Raw genomic sequence first — 17995 nt, forward strand, 5'->3', positions numbered from 1 at the left:
TGTGCTGGTGTCAGTGCTCTATATCTCGTTTCCGGTGTCAGTGTTCTCTATCTCGGTTCCGGTGTCAGTGTTCTCTATCTCAGTGCTGGTGTCAGTACTCTCTATCTTGGTGCTGGTGTCAGTGCTCTCTATCACGGTGCTGGCATGGTGTCAGTGCTCTCTATCACAGTGATTGTGTCAGTGCTCTCTATCTCGGTGCTGGTGTCAGTGCTCCCTATCTCGGTCCTGGTGTCAGTGTTCTCTATCATGGTGCTTGTGTCAGTGCTCTGTATCTCAGTGCTGGTGTTGTGTCAGTGCTCTCTATCTCTGTGCTGGTGTCAGTGCTCTCTATCATGGTGCTGGTGTCAGTGCTCTCTATCATGGTGCTGGTGTGGTGTCAGTGCTCTCTATCTTGGTGCTGCTGTCAGTGCTCCCTATCTTGTTGCCTGTGTCAGTGCTCTCTATACCGGTGCTGGTGTCAGTGCTCTCTATCACGGTGCTGGTGCTGGTGTCAGTGCTCTCTATCTTAGTGCTGGTGTCAGTGCTCTCTTTCATGGTGCTGGTGTCAGTGCTCTCTATCACGGTGCTGGTGTGAGTGTTCTCTATCCTGGTGCTGGTGCCAGTACATTCTAGCTCAGTGCTGGTGTCAGTGCTCTCTATCACAGTGCTGGTGTCAATGCTTTCTATCTCGGTGCTGGTGTCAGTGCTCTATATCTCAGTGCTGGTGTCAGTGCTCTCTATCTCGGTGCTGCTGTCAGTGCTCTCTATCACGGTGCTGGAGTCAGTTCTCTCTATCACGGTGCTGTTGTGGTGTTAGTGCTCTCTATCTCAATGCTGGTGTCAGTGCTCTCTATCACGGTGCTGGTGTCAGTGCTCTCTATCACGGTGCTGGTGTCAGTGCTCTCTATCACGGTGCTGGTGTCAGTGCTCTCTATCACGGTGCTGGTGTCAGTGCTCTCTATCACAGTGCTGGTGTTGTGTCAGTGCTCTCTATCTCTGTGCTGGTGTCAGTGCTCTATATCTCGGTTCCGGTGTCAGTGTTCTCTATCTCAGTGCTGGTGTCAGTACTCTCTATCTTGGTGCTGGTGTCAGTGCTCTCTATCTCGGTGCTGGAGTCAGTTCTCTCTATCACGGTGCTGTTGTGGTGTTAGTGCTCTCTATCTCAATGCTGGTGTCAGTGCTCTCTATCACGGTGCTGGTGTCAGTGCTCTCTATCACGGTGCTGGTGTCAGTGCTCTCTATCACGGTGCTGGTGTCAGTGCTCTCTATCACGGTGCTGGTGTCAGTGCTCTCTATCACGGTGCTGGTGTCAGTGCTCTCTATCTCAGTGCTGGTGTCAGTGCTCTCTATCTCGGTGCTGCTGTCAGTGCTCTCTATCACGGTGCTGGAGTCAGTTCTCTCTATCACGGTGCTGTTGTGGTGTTAGTGCTCTCTATCACGGTGCTGGTGTCAGTGCTCTCCATCACGGTGCTGGTGTCAGTGCTCTCTATCGCAGTGCTGGTGTTGTGTCAGTGCTCTCTATCTCTGTGCTGGTGTCAGTGCTCTATATCTCGTTTCCGGTGTCAGTGTTCTCTATCTCGGTTCCGGTGTCAGTGTTCTCTATCTCAGTGCTGGTGTCAGTACTCTCTATCTTGGTGCTGGTGTCAGTGCTCTCTATCTCGGTGCTGGAGTCAGTTCTCTCTATCACGGTGCTGTTGTGGTGTTAGTGCTCTCTATCTCAATGCTGGTGTCAGTGCTCTCTATCACGGTGCTGGTGTCAGTGCTCTCTATCACGGTGCTGGTGTCAGTGCTCTCTATCACGGTGCTGGTGTCAGTGCTCTCTATCACGGTGCTGGTGTCAGTGCTCTCTATCACGGTGCTGGTGTCAGTGCTCTCTATCTCAGTGCTGGTGTCAGTGCTCTCTATCTCGGTGCTGCTGTCAGTGCTCTCTATCACGGTGCTGGAGTCAGTTCTCTCTATCACGGTGCTGTTGTGGTGTTAGTGCTCTCTATCACGGTGCTGGTGTCAGTGCTCTCCATCACGGTGCTGGTGTCAGTGCTCTCTATCGCAGTGCTGGTGTTGTGTCAGTGCTCTCTATCTCTGTGCTGGTGTCAGTGCTCTATATCTCGTTTCCGGTGTCAGTGTTCTCTATCTCGGTTCCGGTGTCAGTGTTCTCTATCTCAGTGCTGGTGTCAGTACTCTCTATCTTGGTGCTGGTGTCAGTGCTCTCTATCACGGTGCTGGCATGGTGTCAGTGCTCTCTATCACAGTGATTGTGTCAGTGCTCTCTATCTCGGTGCTGGTGTCAGTGCTCCCTATCTCGGTCCTGGTGTCAGTGTTCTCTATCATGGTGCTTGTGTCAGTGCTCTCTATCTCAGTGCTGGTGTTGTGTCAGTGCTCTCTATCTCTGTGCTGGTGTCAGTGCTCTCTATCATGGTGCTGGTGTCAGTGCTCTCTATCATGGTGCTGGTGTGGTGTCAGTGCTCTCTATCTTGGTGCTGCTGTCAGTGCTCCCTATCTTGTTGCCTGTGTCAGTGCTCTCTATACCGGTGCTGGTGTCAGTGCTCTCTATCACGGTGCTGGTGCTGGTGTCAGTGCTCTCTATCTTGGTGCTGGTGTCAGTGCTCTCTTTCATGGTGCTGGTGTCAGTGCTCTCTATCACGGTGCTGGTGTGAGTGTTCTCTATCCTGGTGCTGGTGCCAGTACATTCTAGCTCAGTGCTGGTGTCAGTGCTCTCTATCTCAGTGGTGGTGTCAGTGCTCTCTATCTCGGTGCTGGTTTCAGTGCTCCCTATCTCGGTGCCAGTGTCAGTGCTCTCTATCACGGTGCTGGTGTCAATGCTTTCTATCTCGGTGCTGGTGTCAGTGCTCTATATCTCAGTGCTGGTGTCAGTGCTCTCTATCTCGGTGCTGCTGTCAGTGCTCTCTATCACGTTGCTGGAGTCAGTTCTCTCTATCACGGTGCTGTTGTGGTGTTAGTGCTCTCTATCTCAATGCTGGTGTCAGTGCTCTCTATCACGGTGCTGGTGTCAGTGCTCTCTATCACGGTGCTGGTGTCAGTGCTCTCTATCACGGTGCTGGTGTCAGTGCTCTCTATCACAGTGCTGGTGTTGTGTCAGTGCTCTCTATCTCTGTGCTGGTGTCAGTGCTCTATATCTCGGTTCCGGTGTCAGTGTTCTCTATCTCAGTGCTGGTGTCAGTACTCTCTATCTTGGTGCTGGTGTCAGTGCTCTCTATCTCGGTGCTGGAGTCAGTTCTCTCTATCACGGTGCTGTTGTGGTGTTAGTGCTCTCTATCTCAATGCTGGTGTCAGTGCTCTCTATCACGGTGCTGGTGTCAGTGCTCTCTATCACGGTGCTGGTGTCAGTGCTCTCTATCACGGTGCTGGTGTCAGTGCTCTCTATCACGGTGCTGGTGTCAGTGCTCTCTATCACGGTGCTGGTGTCAGTGCTCTCTATCACAGTGCTGGTGTTGTGTCAGTGCTCTCTATCTCTGTGCTGGTGTCAGTGCTCTATATCTCGGTTCCGGTGTCAGTGTTCTCTATCTCAGTGCTGGTGTCAGTACTCTCTATCTTGGTGCTGGTGTCAGTGCTCTCTATCACGGTGCTGGAGTCAGTTCTCTCTATCACGGTGCTGTTGTGGTGTTAGTGCTCTCTATCTCAATGCTGGTGTCAGTGCTCTCTATCACGGTGCTGGTGTCAGTGCTCTCTATCTCAGTGCTGGTGTCAGTGCTCTCTATCTTGGTGCTGGTGTCAGTGCTCTCTATCACGGTGCTTGTGTCAGTGCTCTATATCAAGGTGCTTGTGTCAGTGCTCTATATCAAGGTGCTTGTGTCAGTGCTCTCTATCATGGTGCTGGTGTGGTGTCAGTGCACTCTATCTCGATGCTGGTGTCAGTGCTCTCTATCATGGTGCTGGTGTGGTGTCAGTGCTTTCTATCTTGGTGCTGGTGTCAGTGCTCTCTATCTCGGTCCTGGTGTCAGTGCTCTCTATCTCAGTGCTGGTGTCAGTGCTCTCTATCTTGGTGCTGCTGTCAGTGCTCTCTATCACGGTGCTTGTGTCAGTGCTCTCTATCACGGTGCTTGTGTCAGTGCTCTATATCAAGGTGCTTGTGTCAGTGCTCTATATCAAGGTGCTTGTGTCAGTGCTCTCTATCTTGGTGCTGGTGTCAGTGCTCTCTATCACGGTGCTGGTGTCAGTGCTCTCTATCATGGTGGTGGTGTCAGTGCTTTCTATCTCGGTGCTGGTGTCAGTGCTCTCCGTCACGGTGTTGTTGTGGTGTCTGTGCTCTCTATCTCGGTGCTGGTGTCAGTGCTCTCTATCTCAGTGCTGGTGTCAGTGCTCTCTATCTCAGTGCTGGTGTCAGTGCTCTCTATCTCGGTGCTGGTGTCAGTGCTCTCTATCTCGGTGCTGGTGTCAGTGCTCTCTATCTCGGTGCCGGTGTCAGTGCTCCCTATCTCGGTCCTGGTGTCAGTGTTCTCTATCATGGTGCTTGTGTCAGTGCTCTCTATCTCAGTGCTGGTGTTGTGTCAGTGCTCTCTATCTCTGTGCTGGTGTCAGTGCTCTCTATCATGGTGCTGGTGTCAGTGCTCTCTATCATGGTGCTGGTGTGGTGTCAGTGCTCTCTATCTTGGTGCTGCTGTCAGTGCTCCCTATCTTGTTGCCTGTGTCAGTGCTCTCTATACCGGTGCTGGTGTCAGTGCTCTCTATCACGGTGCTGGTGCTGGTGTCAGTGCTCTCTATCTTGGTGCTGGTGTCAGTGCTCTCTTTCATGGTGCTGGTGTCAGTGCTCTCTATCACGGTGCTGGTGTGAGTGTTCTCTATCCTGGTGCTGGTGCCAGTACATTCTAGCTCAGTGCTGGTGTCAGTGCTCTCTATCACAGTGCTGGTGTCAATGCTTTCTATCTCGGTGCTGGTGTCAGTGCTCTATATCTCAGTGCTGGTGTCAGTGCTCTCTATCTCGGTGCTGCTGTCAGTGCTCTCTATCACGGTGCTGGAGTCAGTTCTCTCTATCACGGTGCTGTTGTGGTGTTAGTGCTCTCTATCTCAATGCTGGTGTCAGTGCTCTCTATCACGGTGCTGGTGTCAGTGCTCTCTATCACGGTGCTGGTGTCAGTGCTCTCTATCACGGTGCTGGTGTCAGTGCTCTCTATCACGGTGCTGGTGTCAGTGCTCTCTATCACAGTGCTGGTGTTGTGTCAGTGCTCTCTATCTCTGTGCTGGTGTCAGTGCTCTATATCTCGGTTCCGGTGTCAGTGTTCTCTATCTCAGTGCTGGTGTCAGTACTCTCTATCTTGGTGCTGGTGTCAGTGCTCTCTATCTCGGTGCTGGAGTCAGTTCTCTCTATCACGGTGCTGTTGTGGTGTTAGTGCTCTCTATCTCAATGCTGGTGTCAGTGCTCTCTATCACGGTGCTGGTGTCAGTGCTCTCTATCACGGTGCTGGTGTCAGTGCTCTCTATCACGGTGCTGGTGTCAGTGCTCTCTATCACGGTGCTGGTGTCAGTGCTCTCTATCACGGTGCTGGTGTCAGTGCTCTCTATCTCAGTGCTGGTGTCAGTGCTCTCTATCTCGGTGCTGCTGTCAGTGCTCTCTATCACGGTGCTGGAGTCAGTTCTCTCTATCACGGTGCTGTTGTGGTGTTAGTGCTCTCTATCACGGTGCTGGTGTCAGTGCTCTCCATCACGGTGCTGGTGTCAGTGCTCTCTATCGCAGTGCTGGTGTTGTGTCAGTGCTATCTATCTCTGTGCTGGTGTCAGTGCTCTATATCTCGTTTCCGGTGTCAGTGTTCTCTATCTCGGTTCCGGTGTCAGTGTTCTCTATCTCAGTGCTGGTGTCAGTACTCTCTATCTTGGTGCTGGTGTCAGTGCTCTCTATCACGGTGCTGGCATGGTGTCAGTGCTCTCTATCACAGTGATTGTGTCAGTGCTCTCTATCTCGGTGCTGGTGTCAGTGCTCCCTATCTCGGTCCTGGTGTCAGTGTTCTCTATCATGGTGCTTGTGTCAGTGCTCTCTATCTCAGTGCTGGTGTTGTGTCAGTGCTCTCTATCTCTGTGCTGGTGTCAGTGCTCTCTATCATGGTGCTGGTGTCAGTGCTCTCTATCATGGTGCTGGTGTGGTGTCAGTGCTCTCTATCTTGGTGCTGCTGTCAGTGCTCCCTATCTTGTTGCCTGTGTCAGTGCTCTCTATACCGGTGCTGGTGTCAGTGCTCTCTATCACGGTGCTGGTGCTGGTGTCAGTGCTCTCTATCTTGGTGCTGGTGTCAGTGCTCTCTTTCATGGTGCTGGTGTCAGTGCTCTCTATCACGGTGCTGGTGTGAGTGTTCTCTATCCTGGTGCTGGTGCCAGTACATTCTAGCTCAGTGCTGGTGTCAGTGCTCTCTATCTCAGTGGTGGTGTCAGTGCTCTCTATCTCGGTGCTGGTTTCAGTGCTCCCTATCTCGGTGCCAGTGTCAGTGCTCTCTATCACGGTGCTGGTGTCAATGCTTTCTATCTCGGTGCTGGTGTCAGTGCTCTCTATCTCGGTGCTGCTGTCAGTGCTCTCTATCACGTTGCTGGAGTCAGTTCTCTCTATCACGGTGCTGTTGTGGTGTTAGTGCTCTCTATCTCAATGCTGGTGTCAGTGCTCTCTATCACGGTGCTGGTGTCAGTGCTCTCTATCACGGTGCTGGTGTCAGTGCTCTCTATCACGGTGCTGGTGTCAGTGCTCTCTATCACAGTGCTGGTGTTGTGTCAGTGCTCTCTATCTCTGTGCTGGTGTCAGTGCTCTATATCTCGGTTCCGGTGTCAGTGTTCTCTATCTCAGTGCTGGTGTCAGTACTCTCTATCTTGGTGCTGGTGTCAGTGCTCTCTATCTCGGTGCTGGAGTCAGTTCTCTCTATCACGGTGCTGTTGTGGTGTTAGTGCTCTCTATCTCAATGCTGGTGTCAGTGCTCTCTATCACGGTGCTGGTGTCAGTGCTCTCTATCACGGTGCTGGTGTCAGTGCTCTCTATCACGGTGCTGGTGTCAGTGCTCTCTATCACGGTGCTGGTGTCAGTGCTCTCTATCACGGTGCTGGTGTCAGTGCTCTCTATCACGGTGCTGGTGTCAGTGCTCTCTATCACAGTGCTGGTGTTGTGTCAGTGCTCTCTATCTCTGTGCTGGTGTCAGTGCTCTATATCTCGGTTCCGGTGTCAGTGTTCTCTATCTCAGTGCTGGTGTCAGTACTCTCTATCTTGGTGCTGGTGTCAGTGCTCTCTATCACGGTGCTGGAGTCAGTTCTCTCTATCACGGTGCTGTTGTGGTGTTAGTGCTCTCTATCTCAATGCTGGTGTCAGTGCTCTCTATCACGGTGCTGGTGTCAGTGCTCTCTATCTCAGTGCTGGTGTCAGTGCTCTCTATCTTGGTGCTGGTGTCAGTGCACACTATCACGGTGCTTGTGTCAGTGCTCTATATCAAGGTGCTTGTGTCAGTGCTCTATATCAAGGTGCTTGTGTCAGTGCTCTCTATCATGGTGCTGGTGTGGTGTCAGTGCACTCTATCTCGATGCTGGTGTCAGTGCTCTCTATCATGGTGCTGGTGTGGTGTCAGTGCTTTCTATCTTGGTGCTGGTGTCAGTGCTCTCTATCTCGGTCCTGGTGTCAGTGCTCTCTATCTCAGTGCTGGTGTCAGTGCTCTCTATCTTGGTGCTGCTGTCAGTGCTCTCTATCACGGTGCTTGTGTCAGTGCTCTATATCAAGGTGCTTGTGTCAGTGCTCTATATCAAGGTGCTTGTGTCAGTGCTCTCTATCTTGGTGCTGGTGTCAGTGCTCTCTATCACGGTGCTGGTGTCAGTGCTCTCTATCATGGTGGTGGTGTCAGTGCTTTCTATCTCGGTGCTGGTGTCAGTGCTCTCCGTCACGGTGTTGTTGTGGTGTCTGTGCTCTCTATCTCGGTGCTGGTGTCAGTGCTCTCTATCTCAGTGCTGGTGTCAGTGCTCTCTATCTCAGTGCTGGTGTCAGTGCTCTCTATCTCGGTGCTGGTGTCAGTGCTCTCTATCTCGGTGCTGGTGTCAGTGCTCTCTATCTCGGTGCTGGTGTCAGTGCTCTCTATCTCGGTGCTGGTGTCAGTGCTCTCTATCTCGGCGCTGGTGTCAGTGCTCTCTATCATGGTGCTGGTGTGGTGTCAGTGCTTTCTATCTTGGTGCTGGTGTCAGTGCTCTCTATCTCGGTGCTGCTGTCAGTGATCTCTATCACGGTGCTGGAGTCAGTTCTCTCTATCTCGGTGCTGGTGTCAGTGCTCTCTATCACAGGGCTGATGTGTCAGTGCTTTCTATCTTGGTGCTGGTGTCAGTGCTCTCTATCACGGTGCTGGTGTCAGTGCTCTCTATCACGGTGCTGGTGTCAGTGCTCTCTATCACGGTGCTGGTGTCAGTGCTCTCTATCACGGTGCTGGTGTCAGTGCTCTCTATCACTGTGCTGGTGTCAGTGCTCTCTATCTTGGTGATGGTGTCAGTGCTCTCTATCTCGGTGCTGGTGTCAGTGCTCCCTATCTTGGTGCTGGTGTCAGTGCTCTCTATCATGGTGCTGGTGTCAGTGCTTTCTATCTCGGTGCTGGTGTCAGTGCTCTCCATCACGGTGCTGTTGTGGTGGCTGTGCTCTCTATCTCGGTGCTGGTGTCAGTGCTCTCTATCACGGTGCTGAAGTCAGTGCTCTCTATCATGGTGTTGGTGTGGTGTCAGTGCACTCTATCTCGGTGCTGGTGTCAGTGCTCTATATCTCGGTGCTGGTGTCAGTGCTCTCTATCACGGTGCAGCTGTGAGTGCTCTCTATCACAGTGCTGGTGTGGTGTCAGTGCTCTCTATCTTGGTGCTGGTGTCAGTGCTCTCTATCTCGGTGCTGGTGTCAGTGTTCTCTATCTCAGTGCTGGTGTCAGTACTCTCTATCACGGTGCTGGTGTCAGTGCTCTCTATCACGGTGCTGGTGTCAGTGCTCTCTATCACGGTGCTGGTGTCAGTGCTCTCTATCACGGTGCTGGTGTCAGTGCTCTCTATCACGGTGCTGGTGTCAGTGCTCTCTATCACGGTGCTGGTGTCAGTGCTCTCTATCTCGGTGCTGGTGTCAGTGCTCGCTATCATGGTGCTGGTGTCAGTCCCCTCAATCATGGTGCTGGTGTCAGTGCTATCATGGTGCTGGTGTCAGTGCTCTCTATCTCAGTGTGGTTGTCAACGCGCTCTATCACGGTGCTGGTGTGAGTGATCTCTATCCTGGTGCTGGTGCCAGTACATTCTATCTCAGTGCTGGTGTCAGTGCTCTCTATCTCGGTGCTGGTTTCAGTGCTCCCTATCTCGGTGCCAGTGTGAATGCTCTCTATCATGGTGCTTATGTCAGTGTTCTCTATCTTGGTGCTGGTGTCAGTGCTCTCTATCTCGGGGCTGGTGTCAGTGCTCTCTCTCAGTGCTGGTTTCAGTGCTCCCTATCTCGGTGCTGGTGTCAGTGCTCTCTATCTCGGTGCCGGTGTCAGTGCTCTCTATCTCGGTGCCGGTGTCAGTGCTCTCTATCACGGTGCTGGTGTCAGTGCTCTCTATCACGGTGCTGGTGTCAGTGCTCTCTATCACGGTGCTGGTGTCAGTGCTCTCTATCACGGTGCTGGTGTCAGTGCTCTCTATCACGGTGCTGGTGTCAGTGCTCTCTATCACGGTGCTGGTGTCAGTGCTCTCTATTTCGGTGCTGGTGTCAGTGCTCTCTATTTCGGTGCTGGTGTCAGTGCTCTCTATCTCGGTGCTGGTGTCAGTGCTCTCCATCTCGGTGCTGGTGTCAGTGCTCTATATCTCGGTGCTGGTGTCAGTGCTCTCTACCTCGGTGCTGGTGTCAGTGCTCTCTACCTCAGTGCTGGTGTCAGTGCTCTCTATCTCGGTGCTGGTGTCAGTGCTCTCTATCTCGGTGCTGGTGTCAGTGCTCTCTATCACGGTGCTGTTGTGGTGTCTGTGCTCTCTATCTCGGTGCTGGTGTCAGTACTCTCTATGACGGTGCTGAAGTGAGTGCTCTCTATCACAGTGCTGGTGTGGTGTCAGTGCTCTCTATCTCAGTGTTGGTGTCAGTGCTCTCTATCTCAGTGCTGGTGTCAGTACTCTCTATCTCGGTGCTGGTGTCAGTGCTCTCTATCACGGTGCTGGTGTCAGTGCTCTCTATCACGGTGCTGGTGTCAGTGCTCTCTATCATGGTGCTGGTGTCAGTGCTCTCTATCACGGTGCTGGTATCAGTGCTCTCTATCACGGTGCTGGTGTGGTGTCTGTGCTCTCTATATCGGTGCTGGTGTCAGTGTTCTCTATCTCAGTGCTGGTGTCAGTGCTCTCTATCACAGTGCTGGTGTCAGTGCTCTCTATCACGGTGCTGGTGTCAGTGCTCTCTATCACGGTGCTGGTGTCAGTGCTCTCTATCACGGTGCTGGTGTCAGTGCTCTCTATCACGGTGCTGGTGTCAGTGCTCTCTATCATGGTGCTGGTGTGGTGTCAGTGCTCTCTATCACGGTGCTGGTGTCAGTGCTCTCTATCACGGTGCTGGTGTCAGTGCTCTCTATCACGGTGCTGGTGTCAGTGCTCTCTATCACGGTGCTGGTGTCAGTGCTCTCTATCACGGTGCTGGTGTGGTGTCTGTGCTCTCTATATCAGTGCTGGTGTCAGTGCTCTCTATCACGGTGCTGGTGTCAGTGCTCTCTATCATGGTGCTGCTGTCAGTGCTCTCTATCTCAGTGCTGGTGTCAACGCGCTCTATCACGGTGCTGGTGTGAGTGATCTCTATGCTGGTGCTGGTGCCAGTATATTCTATCTCAGTGCTGGTGTCAGTGCTCTCTATCTTGGTGCCGTGTCAGTGCTCTCTATCTCGGTGCTGGTTTCAGTGCTCCCTATCTTCGTGCCAGTGTCAATGCTCTCTCTATCATGGTGCTTATGTCAGTGCTCTCTATCCTGGTGCTGGTTTCAGTGCTTTCTACCTCGGTGCTGGTGTCAGTGCTCTCTATCTCGGTGCTGGTGTCAGTGCTCTCTATCTTGGTGCTGGTGTCAGTGCTCTATATCAAGGTGCTTGTGTCAGTGCTCTATATCAAGGTGCTTGTGTCAGTGCTCTCTATCATGGTGCTGGTGTGGTGTCAGTGCACTCTATCTCGATGCTGGTGTCAGTGCTCTCTATCATGGTGCTGGTGTGGTGTCAGTGCTTTCTATCTTGGTGCTGGTGTCAGTGCTCTCTATCTCGGTCCTGGTGTCAGTGCTCTCTATCTCAGTGCTGGTGTCAGTGCTCTCTATCTTGGTGCTGCTGTCAGTGCTCTCTATCACGGTGCTTGTGTCAGTGCTCTATATCAAGGTGCTTGTGTCAGTGCTCTATATCAAGGTGCTTGTGTCAGTGCTCTCTATCTTGGTGCTGGTGTCAGTGCTCTCTATCACGGTGCTGGTGTCAGTGCTCTCTATCATGGTGGTGGTGTCAGTGCTTTCTATCTCGGTGCTGGTGTCAGTGCTCTCCGTCACGGTGTTGTTGTGGTGTCTGTGCTCTCTATCTCGGTGCTGGTGTCAGTGCTCTCTATCTCAGTGCTGGTGTCAGTGCTCTCTATCTCAGTGCTGGTGTCAGTGCTCTCTATCTCGGTGCTGGTGTCAGTGCTCTCTATCTCGGTGCTGGTGTCAGTGCTCTCTATCTCGGTGCTGGTGTCAGTGCTCTCTATCTCGGTGCTGGTGTCAGTGCTCTCTATCTCGGCGCTGGTGTCAGTGCTCTCTATCATGGTGCTGGTGTGGTGTCAGTGCTTTCTATCTTGGTGCTGGTGTCAGTGCTCTCTATCTCGGTGCTGCTGTCAGTGATCTCTATCACGGTGCTGGAGTCAGTTCTCTCTATCTCGGTGCTGGTGTCAGTGCTCTCTATCACAGGGCTGATGTGTCAGTGCTTTCTATCTTGGTGCTGGTGTCAGTGCTCTCTATCACGGTGCTGGTGTCAGTGCTCTCTATCACGGTGCTGGTGTCAGTGCTCTCTATCACGGTGCTGGTGTCAGTGCTCTCTATCACGGTGCTGGTGTCAGTGCTCTCTATCACTGTGCTGGTGTCAGTGCTCTCTATCTTGGTGATGGTGTCAGTGCTCTCTATCTCGGTGCTGGTGTCAGTGCTCCCTATCTTGGTGCTGGTGTCAGTGCTCTCTATCATGGTGCTGGTGTCAGTGCTTTCTATCTCGGTGCTGGTGTCAGTGCTCTCCATCACGGTGCTGTTGTGGTGGCTGTGCTCTCTATCTCGGTGCTGGTGTCAGTGCTCTCTATCACGGTGCTGAAGTCAGTGCTCTCTATCATGGTGTTGGTGTGGTGTCAGTGCACTCTATCTCGGTGCTGGTGTCAGTGCTCTATATCTCGGTGCTGGTGTCAGTGCTCTCTATCACGGTGCAGCTGTGAGTGCTCTCTATCACAGTGCTGGTGTGGTGTCAGTGCTCTCTATCTTGGTGCTGGTGTCAGTGCTCTCTATCTCGGTGCTGGTGTCAGTGTTCTCTATCTCAGTGCTGGTGTCAGTACTCTCTATCACGGTGCTGGTGTCAGTGCTCTCTATCACGGTGCTGGTGTCAGTGCTCTCTATCACGGTGCTGGTGTCAGTGCTCTCTATCACGGTGCTGGTGTCAGTGCTCTCTATCACGGTGCTGGTGTCAGTGCTCTCTATCACGGTGCTGGTGTCAGTGCTCTCTATCTCGGTGCTGGTGTCAGTGCTCGCTATCATGGTGCTGGTGTCAGTCCCCTCAATCATGGTGCTGGTGTCAGTGCTATCATGGTGCTGGTGTCAGTGCTCTCTATCTCAGTGTGGTTGTCAACGCGCTCTATCACGGTGCTGGTGTGAGTGATCTCTATCCTGGTGCTGGTGCCAGTACATTCTATCTCAGTGCTGGTGTCAGTGCTCTCTATCTCGGTGCTGGTTTCAGTGCTCCCTATCTCGGTGCCAGTGTGAATGCTCTCTATCATGGTGCTTATGTCAGTGTTCTCTATCTTGGTGCTGGTGTCAGTGCTCTCTATCTCGGGGCTGGTGTCAGTGCTCTCTCTCAGTGCTGGTTTCAGTGCTCCCTATCTCGGTGCTGGTGTCAGTGCTCTCTATCTCGGTGCCGGTGTCAGTGCTCTCTATCTCGGTGCCGGTGTCAGTGCTCTCTATCACGGTGCTGGTGTCAGTGCTCTCTATCACGGTGCTGGTGTCAGTGCTCTCTATCACGGTGCTGGTGTCAGTGCTCTCTATCACGGTGCTGGTGTCAGTGCTCTCTATCACGGTGCTGGTGTCAGTGCTCTCTATCACGGTGCTGGTGTCAGTGCTCTCTATTTCGGTGCTGGTGTCAGTGCTCTCTATTTCGGTGCTGGTGTCAGTGCTCTCTATCTCGGTGCTGGTGTCAGTGCTCTCCATCTCGGTGCTGGTGTCAGTGCTCTATATCTCGGTGCTGGTGTCAGTGCTCTCTACCTCGGTGCTGGTGTCAGTGCTCTCTACCTCAGTGCTGGTGTCAGTGCTCTCTATCTCGGTGCTGGTGTCAGTGCTCTCTATCTCGGTGCTGGTGTCAGTGCTCTCTATCACGGTGCTGTTGTGGTGTCTGTGCTCTCTATCTCGGTGCTGGTGTCAGTACTCTCTATGACGGTGCTGAAGTGAGTGCTCTCTATCACAGTGCTGGTGTGGTGTCAGTGCTCTCTATCTCAGTGTTGGTGTCAGTGCTCTCTATCTCAGTGCTGGTGTCAGTACTCTCTATCTCGGTGCTGGTGTCAGTGCTCTCTATCACGGTGCTGGTGTCAGTGCTCTCTATCACGGTGCTGGTGTCAGTGCTCTCTATCATGGTGCTGGTGTCAGTGCTCTCTATCACGGTGCTGGTATCAGTGCTCTCTATCACGGTGCTGGTGTGGTGTCTGTGCTCTCTATATCGGTGCTGGTGTCAGTGTTCTCTATCTCAGTGCTGGTGTCAGTGCTCTCTATCACAGTGCTGGTGTCAGTGCTCTCTATCACGGTGCTGGTGTCAGTGCTCTCTATCACGGTGCTGGTGTCAGTGCTCTCTATCACGGTGCTGGTGTCAGTGCTCTCTATCACGGTGCTGGTGTCAGTGCTCTCTATCATGGTGCTGGTGTGGTGTCAGTGCTCTCTATCACGGTGCTGGTGTCAGTGCTCTCTATCACGGTGCTGGTGTCAGTGCTCTCTATCACGGTGCTGGTGTCAGTGCTCTCTATCACGGTGCTGGTGTCAGTGCTCTCTATCACGGTGCTGGTGTGGTGTCTGTGCTCTCTATATCAGTGCTGGTGTCAGTGCTCTCTATCACGGTGCTGGTGTCAGTGCTCTCTATCATGGTGCTGCTGTCAGTGCTCTCTATCTCAGTGCTGGTGTCAACGCGCTCTATCACGGTGCTGGTGTGAGTGATCTCTATGCTGGTGCTGGTGCCAGTATATTCTATCTCAGTGCTGGTGTCAGTGCTCTCTATCTTGGTGCCGTGTCAGTGCTCTCTATCTCGGTGCTGGTTTCAGTGCTCCCTATCTTCGTGCCAGTGTCAATGCTCTCTCTATCATGGTGCTTATGTCAGTGCTCTCTATCCTGGTGCTGGTTTCAGTGCTTTCTACCTCGGTGCTGGTGTCAGTGCTCTCTATCTCGGTGCTGGTGTCAGTGCTCTCTATCTTGGTGCTGGTGTCAGTGCTCTCTATCTCGGTGCTGGTGTCAGTGCTCTCTATCTCGGTGCTGCTGTCAGTGCTCTCTATCTTGGTGCTGCTGTCAGTGCTCTCTATCTCGGTGCTGGTGTCAGTGCTCTCTATCATTGTGCTGGTGTTGTGTCAGTGCTCCCTATCTCGGTGCCGGTGTCAGTGCTCCCTATCTCTGTGCCGGAGTCAGTGCTCTCTATCTTGATGCTGGTGTCAGTGCTCTCTATCATGGCGCTGGTGTGGTGTCAGTGCTTTCTATCTCGGTGGTGCTGGAGTCATTTCTCTCTATCACGGTGCTGTTGTGGTGTTAGTGCTCTCTATCTCAATGCTGGTGTCAGTGCTCTCTATCACGGTGCTGGTGTCAGTGCTCTCTATCACGGTGCTGGTGTCAGTGTTCTCTATCTCGTTGCTGGTGTCAGTGCTCTCTATCATGGTGCTGGTGTGGTGTCAGTGCTCTCTATCTTGGTGCTGCTGTCAGTGCTCCCTATCTTGTTGCCTGTGTCAGTGCTCTCTATACCGGTGCTGGTGTCAGTGCTCTCTATACCGGTGCTGGTGTCAGTGCTCTCTATACCGGTGCTGGTGTCAGTGCTCTCTATCACGGTGCTGGTGTCAGTGCTCTCTATCTTGGTGCTGGTGTCAGTGCTCTCTTTCATGGTGCTAGTGTCAGTGCGCTCTATCGCAGTGCTGGTGTCAGTGCTCTCTATCACGGTGCTGGTGTGAGTGTTCTCTATCTTGGTGCTGGTGTCAGTGCTCTCTTTCATGGTGCTGGTGTCAGTGCTCTCTATCTCAGTGCTGGTGTCAGTGCTCTCTATCTCGGTGCTGGTTTCAGTGCTCCCTATCTCGGTGCCAGTGTCAGTGCTCTCTATCACGGTGCTGGTGTCAGTGCTCTCTATCTCGGTGCTGGTGTCAGTGCTCTCTATCTCGGTGCTGGTGTCAGTGCTCTCTATCACAGTGCTGGTGTCAGTGCTCTCTATCTCGGTGCTGGTGTCAGTGCTCTCTATCTCGGTGCTGGTGTCAGTGCTCTCTATCTCGGTGCTGATGTCAGTGCTCTCTATCTCGGTGCTGGTGTCAGTGCTCTATATCTCGGTGCTGGTGTCAGTGCTCTCTATCTCGGTGCTGGTGTCAGTGCTCTCTATCTCGGTGCTGCTGTCAGTGCTCTCTATCTTGGTGCTGCTGTCAGTGCTCTCTATCTCGGTGCTGGTGTCAGTGCTCTCTATCATTGTGCTGGTGTTGTGTCAGTGCTCCCTATCTCGGTGCCGGTGTCAGTGCTCCCTATCTCTGTGCCGGAGTCAGTGCTCTCTATCTTGATGCTGGTGTCAGTGCTCTCTATCATGGCGCTGGTGTGGTGTCAGTGCTTTCTATCTCGGTGGTGCTGGAGTCATTTCTCTCTATCACGGTGCTGTTGTGGTGTTAGTGCTCTCTATCTCAATGCTGGTGTCAGTGCTCTCTATCACGGTGCTGGTGTCAGTGCTCTCTATCACGGTGCTGGTGTCAGTGTTCTCTATCTCGTTGCTGGTGTCAGTGCTCTCTATCATGGTGCTGGTGTGGTGTCAGTGCTCTCTATCTTGGTGCTGCTGTCAGTGCTCCCTATCTTGTTGCCTGTGTCAGTGCTCTCTATACCGGTGCTGGTGTCAGTGCTCTCTATACCGGTGCTGGTGTCAGTGCTCTCTATACCGGTGCTGGTGTCAGTGCTCTCTATCACGGTGCTGGTGTCAGTGCTCTCTATCTTGGTGCTGGTGTCAGTGCTCTCTTTCATGGTGCTAGTGTCAGTGCGCTCTATCGCAGTGCTGGTGTCAGTGCTCTCTATCACGGTGCTGGTGTGAGTGTTCTCTATCTTGGTGCTGGTGTCAGTGCTCTCTTTCATGGTGCTGGTGTCAGTGCTCTCTATCTCAGTGCTGGTGTCAGTGCTCTCTATCTCGGTGCTGGTTTCAGTGCTCCCTATCTCGGTGCCAGTGTCAGTGCTCTCTATCACGGTGCTGGTGTCAGTGCTCTCTATCTCGGTGCTGGTGTCAGTGCTCTCTATCTCGGTGCTGGTGTCAGTGCTCTCTATCACAGTGCTGGTGTCAGTGCTCTCTATCTCGGTGCTGGTGTCAGTGCTCTCTATCTCGGTGCTGGTGTCAGTGCTCTCTATCTCGGTGCTGATGTCAGTGCTCTCTATCTCGGTGCTGGTGTCAGTGCTCTATATCTCGGTGCTGGTGTCAGTGCTCTCTATCTCGGTGCTGGTGTCAGTGCTCTCTATCTCGGTGCTGGTGTCAGTGCTCTCTATCTCGGTGCTGGTGTCAGTGCTCTCTATCACGGTGCTGTTGTGGTGTCTGTGCTCTCTATCTCGCTGCTGGTGTCAGTACTCTCTATCTCGGTGCTGGCGTCAGTGCTCTCTATGACGGTGCTGAAGTGAGTGCTCTCTATCACAGTGCTGGTGTGGTGTCAGTGCTCTCTATCTCAGTGCTGGTGTCAGTGCTCTCTATCTCAGTGCTGGTGTCAGTATTCTCTATCTCGGTGCTGGTGTCAGTGCTCTCTATCACGTTGCTGGTGTCAGTGCTCTCTATCACGGTGCTGGTGTCAGTGCTCTCTATCATGGTGCTGGTGTCAGTGCTCTCTATCATGGTGCTGGTGTCAGTGCTCTCTATCTCGGCGCTGGTGTCAGTGCTCTCTATCATGGTGCTGGAGTGGTGCCAGTGCTCTCTATCACGGTGCTGGTGTCAGTGCTCTCTATCACGGTGCTGGTGTCAGTGCTCTCTATCACGGTGCTGGCGTCAGTGCTCTCTATCACGGTGCTGGTGTCAGTGCTCTCTATCACAGTGCTGGTGTGGTGTCTGTGCTCTCTATCTCGGTGCTGGTGTCAGTGTTCTCTATCTCAGTGCTGGTGTCAGTGCTCTCTATCACGGTGCTGGTGTCAGTGCTCTCTATCACGGTGCTGGTGTCAGTACTCTCTATCTCGGTGCTGGTGTCAGTGCTCTCTATCACGGTGCTGGTGTCAGTGTTCTCTATCACGGTGCTGGTGTCAGTGCTCTCTATCACGGTGCTGGTGTCAGTGCTCTCTATCACGGTGCTGGTGTCAGTGCTCTCTATCATGGCGCTGGTGTCAGTGCTCTCTATCATGGTGCTGGTGTCAGTGCTCTCTATCTCGGCGCTGGTGTCAGTGCTCTCTATCTCAGTGCTGGTGTCAGTGCTCTCTATCACGGTGCTGGTGTCAGTGCTCTCTATCATGGTGCTGGTGTCAGTGCTCTCTATCATGGTGCTGGTGTCAGTGCTCTCTATCATGGTGCTGGTGTCAGTGCTCTCTATCATGGTGCTGGTGTCAGTGCTCTCTATCATGGTGCTGCTGTCAGTGCTCTCTATCTCAGTGCTGGTGTCAACGCGCTCTATCACGGTGCTGGTGTGAGTGATCTCTATGCTGGTGCTGGTGCCAGTACATTCTATCTCAG

The sequence above is a fragment of the Lithobates pipiens genome, unplaced genomic scaffold (genome assembly GCF_037356315.1).
Source record: "Lithobates pipiens isolate NorthernLeopardFrog02 unplaced genomic scaffold, aLitPip1_a1.2 Scaffold_13, whole genome shotgun sequence".
Lineage (NCBI taxonomy): Eukaryota > Metazoa > Chordata > Amphibia > Anura > Ranidae > Lithobates > Lithobates pipiens.